Source organism: Meleagris gallopavo, chromosome 1 (assembly GCF_000146605.3).
Source record: "Meleagris gallopavo isolate NT-WF06-2002-E0010 breed Aviagen turkey brand Nicholas breeding stock chromosome 1, Turkey_5.1, whole genome shotgun sequence".
Taxonomy (NCBI): Eukaryota; Metazoa; Chordata; class Aves; order Galliformes; family Phasianidae; genus Meleagris; species Meleagris gallopavo.
This window is the reverse complement of record NC_015011.2, coordinates 78,081,210-78,097,557: the sequence shown is the minus strand read 5'-3', so window position 1 is coordinate 78,097,557 and position 16,348 is coordinate 78,081,210. Positions and strand designations below refer to the sequence as shown.

The 16,348-nt window shown below is 41.3% G+C and overlaps 1 protein-coding gene across 2 annotated transcripts in view; it reads right to left on the bottom strand.

Annotated features, from left to right (window-relative positions):
* GSK3B (glycogen synthase kinase 3 beta) overlaps positions 1-16,348 on the bottom strand; it is a 115,294-nt gene that overhangs the window by 59,849 nt on the left and 39,097 nt on the right. The gene's annotated exons all lie outside the window — the stretch shown is intronic.

Sequence of the window (16,348 nt, the reverse complement as noted above, 5' to 3'; positions counted from 1 at the left end):
TGAGCCAAAGCTAGAAGTTGGAAAGATGTAACAGTTCTCTTGCTGTAAGAACCACAAGTCGATTAGTCTTTCTCCCAATTACTTTACCACTGAAAATACTGATGTCACTGAATGTATTTTCCCTCAAAAACAAAGATCTGTAAATACACTGCAAACCCAAGAACTACCTACTTTATATTATTAAAGTGTTAAAAGTCAAGAAAACATTAACTTCGCATTTTTATTTTCTGATCTTACCATTATACAAGGTATCAGCCAGAACAGTTAGAAGGCTTCCTACTTGAATACTGTAAAAATAATGTAAATAATATAAAAACAAACGTAACACTTCCACTCCTCCATTCGTCAGACTAACGGCCAACTGAATTCCACCACTCTGATGTCCAAGTGAATTTCAACACGCTGATGGCCACCTGAACTCCACCACACAGTGCTCTCTCATTGCCTTCCTCAAAGGATGAGAAGCAGGACAAAATACGATGAGAAAAAAGGAAAAAAGCTCACAGGTGGAAACCAAGTGAATTCCACCACCGCCAGATCCAGAACAATGCTGTGAAACAGGTGTATGATGCAAAAGCCTTTCCCTTAACATTATCCTTGCAATGCCAACAAAAAAAGACATGTAATTGAGAAGGGAACTCAATTCCCAGTTTCATTCAACCATGGTTCAACTAGATGTAGAGAGAACAGCAACACTATTTTTTCCATTTTATATCAACTTCAAAAGTTTATTAAGAAAAAATCAATTCATTATATACATAATAAACTGGGGACTTTACTGCAAATACCCACTGCAACTGAGCCCTAGACAAATTAGGGAGCTTCTAGTCTAATAGATAAAATGAGTGAAATTAGTTGAATTGCAGGTATGGATGAAAACATGCAAGTAAAATTAACACAGCTACGTTTTATATTTTATTCCACAACTGTTGCTATAAATACTTGTCTCTCCTGTGGTTACACATACACATCACTTTTTCCTTCCTCATTTGCAGCATCTGTAGTTCTAGAACTAGAAGGTATTTCAACTTTAACTTGGATCACAGGGTTGCAAATAATGCAACCTGACTAGCTAAGATCAGATATGTACTAGTCCTACTAGCTTCATCAACCTTTACATCTTCAGGAATATTTGGGAAGAAAATTCTTGAGCTACAAAACGTTCTCATATATAGATGCTCAAAGTTCACACTTCGTGAGGCACTGTCGTTGAAACATGGATATCATGTTCTAAGCATAAGAGAGTCACATACAGTGCCTATCTGAAGCTTGAGGAACTCTGCAAGAATTCTGAAATTCTGAAATCTCATGAAGTGAATTTGCAAAAGAGGAATATTGGGTTCACCACGTAACCTCACCTACACACCTTGCACCTAACTGAGAAAAGAGCTCTTCTGGCAGGAATGGGAGCTTAAATAATCTCCACCTACTCGTTTCCTTACTAAAAATTACCAATAAGAAGTCATTTTGGTTAGTTGTGTTTGGGGCTCCTGTGACACATGGTACAATTCTGACTTTTGACATACAGGAAGATTCTGTCTTCTCATTTTGTCCAACCTGCATACCACTGCTCATGCGGTGCTATCACCTCAGTAGCTGAAAACCCGTAACAGATTTTTAACTATCATAACAAAGCTGGGATGGATCTAAACCCCATCAGTTATAGAAACACTTCTTGTGACGAAACACTCATTTCTCCAGGTGGATTTTACAATGCTTAACAATATTACTACCCGACTGAAATTAACACAAGAATTCTCCGTATCTCCAACTCAATTCCACCAGCAAGATAAATGATTTTTTCCACCATTTATCCCAGTAAGATGGAAATAAGACTATTTATCTCAGGGAATTACTGAAGAAACACATGAATGTACTAAGCATGTACGTGTAAAAACTATTTTAGCAATCCCTCTACTAGCTCCTTAAAATACACATATACACTCTTAAGTTATTGCTACAAGCTCTTAAGATATTATGTGTATGCTGACTGAATACACTGCGAAAAAAAATCAGGAGTTACTCTAATGCAAGGCTGAGGTTATATTTATCCCCTGGTACCTCAGCCCAGCAGAAGCACAATCTGTGCCTACTCTGATGCCTTCCATTCAGATCCGTCTCCTTGGGCTCTGACCCCGACCATCTGCTGTGGCTCCACAGGCAGTGCTTCAAGGGGTGCTAACATCAGGGATAACTATAAACCAGTTACACAGTAACCTACATCTAGCATCCCAGAAACAGACTGAATGAAGCAACTGTCATCTTAGTCAGTCGCCTCAGCTGTCTTAAAGCCAACCAGACTTTCAATCATCACTCCTGATGGAGGTGAAAATGGGATAATCAAACAGTCACAAAAGCTCAACTGGATGTGGCAGAGAAGAGAGCTTCTGATGCTTATGTCACAGACTGATGCTTTTAAGAACTCATTTCTCTGCAACGAATACGTCAAGAATTCTCACTGTACTACTTCACTGTATGCTTCTTAAATACTTAACAGCCATTTCACATCAAAGTGGGTCATTAATTACCCATGCACAAATACAGTTAAAAACAAAACAAACCTGAATTACACTAAGGGAATCCTTCGTGAAAAGAACAGTGACAGATGTCCTAGACAGCGTAAGAGAGAAAGCACACAGCTAGATATGATGCAGGCTAAAACCATTTCAAAACATGCTGAAGAGGCAAGCTGACAGCGCATGACCAAAACACAGGGTGGATGGAAACATCAAGCTCATGCTCATCCTTCGTTCATCTTTGTCTTTCATGAGTGACATTGGTGAAAAGTCCAAGACTCAAAGAGAAAGTACTTCTCCCACCTCTATTCATAGGAAGAGAAAGATTTAGTTTACACACCAACTGAGAATTTCAGCCCAAAGAGCAATGAAGGCGGCTTCAACCTCCAGCACCAGCCCGTCCACAAGAGAGGACCCAGATTATCTGAAACACAGAGCTCTTGTGGTACACACTACACTCCTTCAAGAAGGAGCAAAACAATGGCACCATGAGGCGATCCTTCAGTAGATTTCTCCTGCAGTTTGATTTACCTAAAATCCAGAATGCAAGGAGCTGCTAGCGCACAGTCCCAGAAGACTGATTTGCAACCAGTGCATTTCAGCCTTTCAGTAATTACTGGTGCAAACCTAATGTGACAAAAACCTGTTTATCACTTCTGAAGACAACCTTCCTAGCCCTGTCTCTGAATCTGTTCATTATATTGAATAAATACAGTTGGTCGAAGTAAAGATTGCCAAGACATCATCAGATTTGTAGCTTTAAACCACAGCCAATTAAGCTGATGCATGAAGATGCATGTCTTCTCTCTGAGATTGTACCCCAACTCCTCACAGCTATGCTAATGCTGTAGTTGATATAAAACCACCAAAGCAAGATTATTTCTGGTACACTACCTTAATCTGGACGAGGATAACTATCTCCCCACACATTCTGTTCTGCCCCCATCCAGATTTCTAGAGCTACGTCAGCTATTTATCAATCCTAATCTGGATCTTTCCACTGTTTTTGTTTAAATAATTTCACAAAATGACTGGATCTTAAAGGATTATGGATTTGAAACTTGAACTGCATCAGATCAAATGGAGCTGAAAAGTTCCATGCAGTGCCCACTAGCATGTCAGAATCAATATAAACTCAATGAAGTGTAGAAATATCACCTGGATATAGTTCAGAAGCGATGTTCTTGGAGTTTCCTTGGCTAAAGAGTATGCTGGATTTTGCTCTTTTTTTCCTTCCTAAATGACTGAAATCTCAGCAAGGTACTTTGAAGATGCTGAAAACAGATGAAACACAAGAAACTAGAGAGCTGCATTTTTGTTTTGATACTCCAAGGTTACAACCCTTCTTGCGACCACATAAGGTTGTGTACCTCTGGTTCTCTTCAGAGATGACATCTTTTTGAGGGAAAGGCAGCATCCTTTCAGGGATAATGCTTACCTACTTCAACAATTTCAGCAACCATCTTCTTACAACTAAAGGTAATGCTCATTTTTGCACTTTGTCTTTATTCTTTTTAGGGCAATACCTTCAAATGCTTGAGTTCAATATGCCCCATTCTCCTCTCTGGTTGCAAAAAGACCATGAGTAACAATCACCACAAATTCTGACATTATACACAGACAGAAGCAGCATAGGTAGATCCAAATTTCTTAGCATACACAATTCTCCTCTTGTATGTTTCACATTTACAGCTTCCTCCTTTTTTTCTGCTGTCTCCATAATTTTCTCTGTTCTACCACGCTTCTTATTCTTCTGCAAAGCTTTCTGCACAGTGATGAGCTGGAGCACGGGGTCATTAGAGCAGTGTAGAAAGGAACTAGTTTCCAGCAAGAGGCGTGAAAGCTATGATAAAGCCTCAAGTTTGTTTTTTTTTCCCCTCTTCTTCCTGCTTCCACTTGAACAGCTTGAATAGCTAGGCACCTCTATTCACCTGCTGCACTACTGAGCCTCTCTGGAGAAAGGGTTCAGGCCGTCACCTTGAGAGATGTCAAGCATTTCTGCAGAGCAGAAAGAAGTATCACTATCCCATCCATGTCCCATCACCTGCAAAAGGCTGCACAGGGCAGCAGTCACACACAGACAGGTTTTCCCATCTGAGGTCTTCTCCATAAATTCCTTGAGCTGCCTGACCCATCCCTCCAAAAATGCATTTCAAATGCTGTCAGTCACAAGGCTCCTTTTAATGCTGTCTTGCTGTCGCCAAAAGAATGTCAGAAATTACTCTAGGGCTCAGAGAAATAACTTCCTTCCACAGAAATACGATGATTCAGTCATTTACAGAATAAAAGGTTAATTCCTAGATTATCCTGTATTTGCCCCAAGCCATCACTGAAATAAACCAGTGCTTAAAGGAAAAACAAGTGAAAAGGGCTTAACTACAGAGGTCAGGGCTGGGAATCTGCCCATGTCAGTCATTAATAGCTAGTCAGGCATGAAAAGTCCATTTTGTGGGCAAGCAATTTCAAGCAGAGAGAAATGTCAACAGCGATCACAATTTTCCTCATTTACATGTGTGGTGCAAATGAAGTCCAACCCGTCTCCCTCTTGCTGCCAGACACTGCGTATTTCCAACATGGACAGATTTAGGTTAAAAAGAAACCCTCTTCCAACAGCCACCATTACCCAGTTAGTGCTAGTCCATCAGTGATTGCAAAATACTTGCAGCTCTGCTGGCTTAATGCGTGGGTCAGAAAGTTCAGATGCTGCATCCTGCTCCAATCCCTACTGATGGATAGAATACACATGCAGCTTGGAGGATTTTGTTTGTAAAACGCTGTGATTCCTTTAATCCTAAAAGGCCTAGAGACCGATATCATACTCATTAGCACACTGTTAGCATTCAGGGCTTCCCTGAGGAAAAAAAATAGGGATCAGTGATAGCAACCAGCAGCTTACAGAATAAATGTAAACTTGCTGCTTTCAACACCATCACCAGCACAGATATAGTCCTTCCCTTGCACCTCTCCTGGCCATTCACAGGAATTCCAGCCCTTCACAGAAGGGAAAAGCTAAACGTTAAGCACCCACGCAACATGAGGATAATGAACTCACTCTGTGAAGCAAGCGTGAACGAAGGGACCCAAGACACAGAATGCTTGTGCACGTCTGTGTGTGCTGTGCAGTCACAGCACGCTTTGTCACCACACAACCGCAAGGAATGCAGGCTTCCTTTCCCTACCAAATTCCACAATGCTGCCAAACTTTCCACTCTTTGTCCTCATGCAAAAATCTGGTGGCTAAGATCCCGAAGTGACAGAAGATGGAGATGCACAGCAGGGCTGCGGAGCACAACGCTTCTGAACGCTGGCCTGAGAGTTGTTAATGCAGAACACCCAGGAAGAGTCAGAGCACAAACCGTGTGTGTCAGCTCTATTCTAGTCAAAAATTATTACTGAGTGCAGCGACCTTCAGTCGCAGCATGGGTACAGAGCAGGGTAAAAAGCGTCAGTTTGGCACGAGGCTGCCTTAAATATGGGCTAGCTTTCTTTAACCCCTGGAAAGCTAGGCAGATTACACCTCCACCATGCAGCAGTAAGAGCTCTCAGAAAGGTATGCTGGATAGAAAATAGAGACATGCCTTACTTCTGTCCCACGTGGCCTTTTATTGGAAAACTCAGGCATCATGCCCTTTCTTACAAATGGGCCACCTACCTGTTCCCCCATACAGTGCCATTTTATGTAATCTCCAGCCTGCTCTTGCCAATGCAGGACACAGTCCCTAGACAGAAGACTTAGGCTTCATAAGCTATGATACACTTCTTTCTGTAGCTGAAAAGACAAGCAATTTATCTTTAAGAGAACACACGACAAGCTACAGTCCCCCGGGGGAACAGAAGAAAAATTCTGTCTCTTCTTTCACTTCCTCCACACATCTCAGTGGTTAACTGAAGGGAAGAAATCAAATTCTTCGTTAGCTCACCGAGGTCTCTTTGAATGGAAGTGAGCTTGAGAGCCTCTCAGAGACTTAATACCATTTCTAGATTCCTGCCAGCTCTCAGGAAGCTTGAGACCAAACTTGGAACAGAAACTGATTTACAGCCCCATGTCTCTTTCAGACCACAACCTGAAATTCAATTAATCATTTTCAAGTGGTTGTTCCAAAGCCTGTGACCTTGTGAACTGCTTAGTTCTAAACCTCAGCCCTGCAGCATCTACTGTGCTCCGTCAGGGGCGAGGCCAGAAACAGTAGGAATTACAGCACACCCATGATAAAAGTTGGAAAAAAATGGAACTAGCTGTGAAATTCAGAGAGATGGTTCAAGTCCATTACAACACTGAAATAAGAAAGTGCAGGAAAGATAATAATTGAAAGAAACAGTACTTTCTAGAAGGCAACCCTGTGCTTTCAGAGATAATAGCCATTCTTTTTCAGAGGTAGCACAGAGGATCTCTGTTGAAAAACTCTGACAGCAAAAATCATTTTCCTTTCAGAAAAACACTATATGGATTTTTCTCGTATTTTAATTTCCAGTTCTTCAGCTAGGAAACAGGAAGTGTAAGCATGACTGTAACACCAGGGCTAGTGAGTCTGCAACACTCATAGAAAGTTACACCTGCAATTACAACCGGAACAGGTTGCAATTAATCTATTAATCAAATAAGTTCCAATCTCCCATGGGCACAGACATTTGCTGAATCGCTAATCACTATGCTATTAAACATTAATGAAATGCTTTATTACTCTTGGCCTTCTCTTCTTACATATGACGCAGCAGATGTTTTATGCAAGCACATTTCAAAGGACTTGCAAAACAAAAAACTCTCACCCTCAACTCCAAAAAATGTATTTTAACTTTGTGGGTTTTTGTTTTTTTGTTTTCTTTTTCTAGGGTACAGGTCAGTGCAGCCTCCAATGTTTATTTGTCCTTCATCTCAAACTACTTCTACGTTAACAGAAGACGTCTGATATAAGGAGTCATTAGGGGCTTTCATTTCAATCCAAATGAAAATATCTGTCTCCCTAAGAATTTGAAGGAAGCATCCAAAGGACTCAAGAAAGGGAAACCAGGGGTAAAAATCAAGCAGAGAACAAGGAGGGAGCATAGCTGGTGAGTGAAATTAGCTGCCTTCAGATGATTATTTGCCAAGAATAATTAAAATTTTCAGAAGTATGAGTCGTAATAATGAGCTCCCAGATGACCGAGCTTTTAAAAGGTTAACCGTTCACTGCTGAACTCAAAGAGAGACTGGGCAGCTCCTGCTCTGAGGGGTGGGGAATGCAGGGTAGCGAGGCATCGCTCCAGCACTGAAGCTAGAACAGGGACTTAGATCCCTTAGAACAAAAAAATACTCTTTTCCCCAGAGTACTGGACCGCTTCCCAGCCTTTGGTTTGCTAAGTTTGTCATCAGCAAATAACAGCATTTATTAGTTACCACTATATTTTAGAACCTCCACGTGCAAATGCTGAGTCTGAGATAAGCATGCCTAAGAAATTTTATGTCCTATCAAATTTCAGATGGTAGCCACATGCATACAAGAATCTTTCAAAATCAGTTCTTTGTAGTCTCATGTTAAAACAATTCAAGCTCCCTCAAATATGTATTTTTATACTAAAAGGCAACAGCTGCAAAACAATTTCACTGGTTGACCTTTTGCTAGATGCAAGAAATCTACCACTTAAAAGGAAAAGCCAACCATGCCCAAGTACAAATCCCCTACGAACTTACCAGATGAGTTAGTACGCGTAGTTGGCAAAATGGGTTATTAAACTTCTGACTTCAGAGTTTTTCCCTTAGCCAGCACCAGTGCACTTCCAGCAGTTGCATTTTTTTTTCAAAAATCACTTCATCAGACTAAGGGGTGTTGCAGCACCAAAATAAAAGATTAGGAAATCTTTGTGTTCACTCCTGATTTAAATTCTCCCCAAAAGATGCAGTATAGAGAAGAGGAATATTTTTCAGTATTTGCATAACAAAATGTGCTTCTTATGTAAAGTGTTAAAAGCACAAAGACACAGAGCCATTCACTGGTTAGTCATGCTAAAAAGTAGTAAGAAACCCCAATGGAAAGAAAAGAGCAGAGAGAAGTGGTTTGAGATGTTGGCAAGCATTCTGAATTTGGAGCAGCATGCTTTCTACACTCACTACCACCCCATGGGAATCCAAGTTAAAATTTTCCCAAAGGTAAGATCCACGGAGGTGGACCTAATCTTAGTGAAGCTCAGCCCTTCTTCTCCCACTATCAGCAAAAATCTAGGAATTCTATCTACTCAGCCACTCCCTTTTCTGCGTATCAGGAGATACCTCTGAAATCAAGCTCATCTTCAGGCTGAATGACACAACCCATACTTAGGGTTTCAGGAGCACACTGCAGTGACAGGCAGCCTACAGGTCACAGCCATGGCCAGCAGTCACAGCTCCACAGGCCCAGCCATCTGCCCTTCCTCGTGGCCCAGCCTCGTACCCCTCAAGCCAGGACGTAAGTGAGCAGTGTGTGTCACAAAATCTGCCTCAGAGTCCAAAGCACACAGCTCCCTGCCAATCGAGATCAATTTGCACACCAGGCTGCCAATGGCATCAGTGTGAGACCACCACACTGACAAGAAAGGCAAAGTAAAAAACTGAAGTTGTAGTTGGGAATTAGCTATAGTGGCACTGTCACTGCATGAGGTAAGAGCAGTTTCAGGAGCATCATGGCCTCTACCTATTTTCTAAAAATCAAAATATAATTACCATGTAAATCTGTCACACACAAAAAAAAAAAAAAGAAAAGAAAGAAAAAACTGCTGAATCCAAGGTTCTAAGAAAGCCAAGAAAACTTGGCTTCTTAGGCATTGGATCATGTGGTATCTCAACAGCAGTTATCATGAGATGCTTCTGAAGAAGACTGCAAGAAGTTCTTAAGCCACTCGGGACCCTAAAACCTAAAGATATCAAAGTTTAACCTCCATTTAAAAGCTGTTAGCTATTTTAAGAAAATGCAGTTGTAAAATATAAAAGGCTCAACAACTTTGTGACACTGTGTCACAGTCAATCACTTCAATTACCACAGAATCACAAAATATTCCAGTTGGAAGGGATCCAAAAGAATCATTGAGTCCAACTCCTGAACTCAAAACCCCAAATCCAAATCCTATGTCTGAGTGGTGTTCAAAACACTCCTTGCACTCTGGCACTCGGAGCCGTACCTACTGCCCTGGGCAGGCTGTTCCATGCCCACCGCCCTGCGGTGCAGACCCTGTCCCTAACCCCCAGCTGCCCTCCCCTGACACAGCTCCATGCCGTTCCCTCGGGCCCTGTCGCTGTCACACAGAGCAGAGCTCTGCGCTGCCCCTCCACTCCCAGTGAGGAGCTGCAGCCGCCATCAGGCCTCCCCTCAGCTCCTCTGCTCTGTGCTGGACCTCAGCTGCTCCTCACACACCTTTGCTCTCCAGAATCTTCGCTGTCTTTGTAACCCTCCTTCGGATGCTCTCTCACAGTCTTATGCCTGTTATATTGAGGTGCCCATAACTGCACCCCATACTCACAGTAAAGCTATACAAGTGCACCAGAGATTACACTTTTTGTAGGAGAACGTTTGCTAAGCCACCTGCCACCTTCTCAATGCAAACTCATCTTCTTCTATTTCTCATACTGAACAAGAGGAGATTCGCATGAATTAACTTCAGTAAACCATCCATCATTATCAGTAACGAAAGTTGCAAAGCCTCACAATGGCCTTGCTACACACTTTCCATGGCAAGGCCTTTTTTCCATAGCTTAAGAGACATTCATTCCGGTTTTCTATACCAACCTTCTCCTCAGGCAAAACAAAGAAGGATGTTCTACCTCTATAGTTGCTATTAGTAACAATTCTTAAAAACGTTTACAATTTTATACAATATTACAATATTACAATTATGTCACTTGTGTCAGGGACATGCCTCTTCCCATCTCTATGAACGTTACTTTTATCCAAATTAATTGGAAGGCTACAGAAAACTCTTATGAGAGCTCAATATGATTCCTATTTTGCCAAAAGCTGTGATGGCCAAAGCTCGTCCCACTCCTTCCTGATAGCCCACCAACCATACAGGTCTCTCTGCAGAGCACTCAGCTTCCTCAAGATGCAGTTACAGTATCGTGCTGCTGCAGAGATGCACTGTGCCAGGTAATGAAGGCAGGCTCATCTTCAGGGCCCTTATGTCATTGGTTACAAAAGGGAAAAGCTCTGCAGTGCATAAACTGATGAACTGCAGCAACAACAAGAATGGTCTTTCAGTCTCAGCGCTTCATAATGCTGCATTGTGAAAAATGCACTTGAATTTACCACAAGCTCTATCACACAAGTGTGATTTTCCAGTAAGCCATTACATGTTTTACTTTGTCCAGCGCCGCATTCTGAAGAATCAAGCAATCAAATATGCGTGAGAGATCGTACAACCACAATTGTTCACATCTAGCCCAAAAGCCAAACCACTATGTATCCACTACACAAACAGGAAAAAAAAAAAAAATCTATCAATGCTATCTAAGCAGAAAATGGGACATCATACATAACCAAGACAGATGAGGAACCTCTAGTGCTACAAGGATACACCACAGGTAACCAGATCAGGTTGGCTTGTCTAAGCCAGTAAAGCATTCACTTCGTACCACAAACCTTTCACCAGCTGGTCTGTTTGTCTTCCCCAACCGTAATCTTTTTACTTCCTAAAAATGAAAAGTATGCACAATCAGGTGGAAAACATAGAGTTTTGAATAGGTTTTGAGTAGAAAAAATTTAAGTACTTCTGCTCTAGAGGTATGAGGAATATGCACATTAGTGACATTCAACTGCAAAATAAACTACAATCTTTGCTTCTCCCTGATTAAGCTTTTGAAACAGAATCCTAAAAAAAAAATCAAGTGTCTCCTGAAGATGTGATAGCTTCCAATGAAGTCAAAAGTGTTTCAAAGGCTATTAAATACCAGCCTCAAGATCACAATGCTTATACAAGAGAGAAAATCCAATAGCCATTCACCGAAAACTAACTCAGAAAGAGAAAGAACTGAAATACTAAGAATTAAATTCTTAAGTCATCAGTCTACTGTTACCAAAAGCAGTCAAGATAATCACAAATAGCAATGTTCAGGTTCAAAAACAGTACTGTGTCTCTATGCTAAAGCTTTATTCATCAAGACTTTAACTCTAGGCTTGGCATGCTAACCTTCAGCATCAGTGCAGGAAAGAAACTAAAGGAGCATCTCCATCTCTACCCACTATCTTGTTTCTTGGGAAACAGTACATGAGCATTAACAAGTATATTAGTAACAGCAAAATTCAGTTTATGACCCCTTGAAGAAAACAAATACTAGTTTTCAACTTTATCAAATGTTAACATCCTTTACTGGACTAGAAATTAAGATCTACCTTGTTCTGTGGCACCCCTCAGAACTAGGGAGTAGTCACTGTTCAACAATTCTCTGAAAAATCACAACAGAGGCACTGAATTCAACCTGCATCAGCACCTCACCCAAGTTAGTCGTCTATGGCAAGCCTTTACTGGATACAGAAAGCACTGTCCAAGTTTCCTCTACACAGCACAGACCAGAAAGGATGCACAAGACTTTCCACATTTTTCTGAAAACTAGCAGTATTCAAAGCCAGCTTGAAATACTTATATAGACCAAAGCAATGGGACTTGCATGAGCCCACCTCTCACATTATGTCCGTCCTCCTAGCTCAGAAATACTACAACTTTATCCCATAACCAGAGATAATCAAGCAGGGTTACTGTGCAGAAAGGAAAATCATTGTTGAGTCCAAATGGGTTATGTGCTGTTACTGAGAAGCTGGAATTTTTCCCAAATTGCTTCCACTGTGCAAGAAGAAAGCTTAAACAAGTTATCACATGAGTTCTACTGCCTGTTTCTGTACTGAATGCTTTCTACTGACAGTTTTATGAGCGAGAAATATTAAACTTACTCCATAATGTTTTGTGTATTCTTCTGGAATGTTTTAAAATGCAACTCTGAAAGTTTCAAAAAATTACAGAATTGACCCCCCAAAAATTACTACAAGCTAATGTAAACAAAACTTGTTCCAAAATCCCTTTATTTATATGCTTTATTCTAGTTCCTGGACTGTTTGTAAGTTGTATGTAGAACTGGAGAAACATAACACAAAATGTAGTAAGTAATAAGTTTGCCTAGCAAGTAGTAATTTAAATCAGTTTTAAGAAATTGAAGGTATCTTGTACTTTACAATACCTTATGTCACAGGAGCTGCCGTTGCTCAAAACTCAAGAATGAGCATACTATACAGGAGTCTCTGGTTATTTGAAGTGAAGAGACCAAAGATCAAATGCCACCTGCTCAATTTCTTTAACTACCCAGACCAACAGTCACAGGAACAAAATTTGCAAATTTGCTTTTAGAAAGGAAGTTCTGAGGATAGCCCCTGCTTATGCTAGCATTAAGTGGCAACACATTCACTAAAGATGCAAAGAAATACTATCAGGTGCCTCGTGTTTCAACAGGATTGCTCCCCGGTTCACTTCCTCACTCCATCCCTGCACATTGAACAACACTTTCCACATTTTTGGGGGAGAATCAAGCTTCATGTAAAGAAGGGTCTTGAAACTCTTCTACATTCAAAATGACATCAGCACAAAATATCAAGTTACTTCATGCTTCAGACTCAACACTGCTTGCCTATACAGGCAAGACGGCGCTGCTACCAATGTATTCTAGTGTTTACAGCATAGAAGGACAGATTAAGACGCAGCCACCATACTTGCAGTTATACTGACATTCAGGACAATTTAATTCAAATAAACTTTAAAGGTAAGCTAAGATTGCAAGAGTTTGGGTGGACAGCTGAATTCAGAAGTCTCACTTGAAATTAATAACCTTTGAAAGCAACTCAAAAGGTCACCTACAGCCTTATTACCCATGCAGGCAAGCCAGTAGAACAGGATGCCACAGCTCGGTGCTTCACCAGGAAGAGACTTCCTACTGCCACCTGCACACAGTGCCATGCATTTGCATTAAGTACAGGACGTTCCCACTAGTAAGGCAGACTCTTGCCAGAGCTACTCACTAGAAAAGTCCGAACTAGGAGGCCTTGCGCTGTTTATCATTCCTGTTAATTGATGGCCTTCGCGCTGCCACAAATTGCTCAATGAGTACAGTGACTCTGCTGTGCCTCCAACACACCGGGCAATACCCAGTTTGCCCTAGTTCTCCTACGTTTCATACTCCTTCCTTGTCCTATGTGATCTGCTAGCCTTACCAAAAAGTCGTAGATAACCTTTATGTCTGTTATGCACAGCTACAGATGCAGAGTCATTGCTTATCAGGAAATCAGTAATGTTATTTGCAAACCACGTCCCTTTCAGTCCTTTCCCAACTTGTGTTGACTTTTTGGGAAAAAAAAAAAGAGAAAAAGCAGGCACTGTATCAAGTCCATGACTATTTGCTCTGGCTCTTCAAATGCAGACTTCAATCATCTGCAGTGGTTTCTAGCACACTGGGGAAAGAGCATTTTTATTTCATATGCTCTCATCCTGTTGCTTTTCGCAGGTACCTAAATGACAAGTGGGTTGTATTAATAACCCTAGCATAAGCAAGGAAGCCCCAGGTCTCACAGGCATGCAGTTACAATACACTGTGATGTCGCACTAGTGGAAGAATATAGTCTATAACTATCACATATATGTTTTTAAAACGACAGAAGTTTAACGTCATTCCTTCAACTAAAAATGACCAGCTCTTCCAATCTTTAATTTGATAATTCAGAATTGCTTACTGTAAGGATGTCCAGCAAAGCAACACAAAGAAAAACACTAAGAATTTGTCCTCAGGAATTCTTCAGAGATATGTACTCCCTGCCCTACATCCCGTGGCTCACTGTCAGGCATGGCTTAACATGCGCTCACACAGTTGCTCAAGGTTAGGAAGCAAATACAGGCACATCCACGTACCACACTGAACTGAACTTTCCTAACACTTCCTAGCTTCCTGGGTTTTGAAGCAGTAAACTTGAAAGTGCCAACTTCCACACTTGATATTAACACTAAGGGAAGTTGGAAATGCATCTTTTTAAAACTTCCTCTATAACTCACCTCTATAACTCTATAACTGGTAAGGCCTCATCTGGAGTACTGTGTCCAGTTCTGGGCTCCCCAGTTCAAAAAAGACAGGGATCTCTTGAAAGAGTCCAGCGGAGGGCCACAAAGATGGTGAAGGGCCTGGAGCATCTCCCCTATGAAGAAAGGCTAAGTGAACTGGGTCTGTTTAGCCTTGAGAAAAGACGACTGAGAGGGGACCTGATCCAGGTTTATAAATATCTGAGGTGTGGCGGCCATAGTGGTGAGGCCAGTCTCTTTTCAGTGGTACGTGGAGACAGGACGAGGGGAAACGGACATAAGCTGCAGCATAAGAAGTTTCGCACGAATGTGCGTAAGAACTTCTTCACGGTGAGGGTGACGGAGCACTGGAAGAGGCTGCCCAGGGAGGTTGTGGAGTCTCCTTCTCTGAAGATATTCAGGTCTCGCCTGGACGCCTACCTGTGCAACGTGGTGTAGGGAACCTGCTTTGGCAGGGGGGTTGGTCTCGATGATCTCTAGAGGTCCCTTCCAACCCCTACAATTCTGTGATTCTGTGATTCACCAGGAAAACCAAACTCCCCCCATAAAGGTGCCTTATCAGTTTCAGGCAAGTTTGGAAGAAGAAAAAAATTCCCCATGAACAGTGCAGATTGGAACTCAGGAAGCCCGCCTGCCTTGCCAAAATCCCCAGAGAAGCAGCTAAGTTGCACTGTCCCCTTTCAGGGACTAAGTAGCCTGCAACAAATGATTTAATTTACAACCAGTCAGCATTCTTGCAGTGTTACAGTCATCCGGTATAAATGAGATGCCTGTTCTCGAGTCCAAAAAACTTGCTACAACCTTTATGAGTCATTTTTCTGGTGCCATTAACTTAGATGAATGCACAAGGGCCTGCAAACTCAGTCTGATCAACAGATCTGCAGACATCTTCAAATGAATAGCACAGAAACAGAATATTTGACTTGATGTCTTTTTAAGATCCATCTTCATCCTCACTTGGCAAAATCGAAGGGGAAAAAAAGAAGGGAAATCAATCTAGCTCTCTGACATCAGAATGCCCCTTGAAATTAAAAAAAAAAAAAATTAGATCCAGCTGCTCTTTTACATATGCATTGTTATGCTTCAATGACTCAGGCTGACTGTTAGTATTTTGGCTACTTAGCTTAGTACTAGGCACTCTAATCACTACGGCTGGGGACTTTCAAAGGAACATCACAAACCAAGAGGTGGAATGAACACCTTTGTTGGGTCGGTAACAATTAGGTTGGGCTTCAAATTTTAGAACTACGCAACACAGATGTACACAGTCTAGGTATTTGCATCATGACATACAGAAGTCTTGATTACTCATCCCAGTTCACTCTTCCAGGCACCACTGAATCAGAAACCCACCCTAAAGAAAGGAGACTGCATTCTCCTTAGTTAAGAGTTTGTCACATCTCACTCTAAAGAAGCAGAACTAGATTTTGAGTGGGCACCTTCCCTGCTCCTGCCCAAAAAATAGTACAAGTTCACAATAAGCTCTGCATTGACATCATTCTTTAAAGTTTAAAAACAAATATCAATGTAAAACCAGGACATCAAGCACCATAAATAATATCTTCCTTAGTGGAGTAAATGTCTCATCATCTTTCCATAATATTTCTTTTTTCGGGCATTATTACATGATACAACTCTTGTGAAGTCACTCAAATAAAATTCAGATCCAGTTTTACTTCCTGCAGAAGATCATATAGAATTTAAGTCCATCCAGCAAAACCTCACTGTTTCTCTCATTCTTAAATTTAGTTTTGCCAAACTTCATTGCATAGTGCAAATTA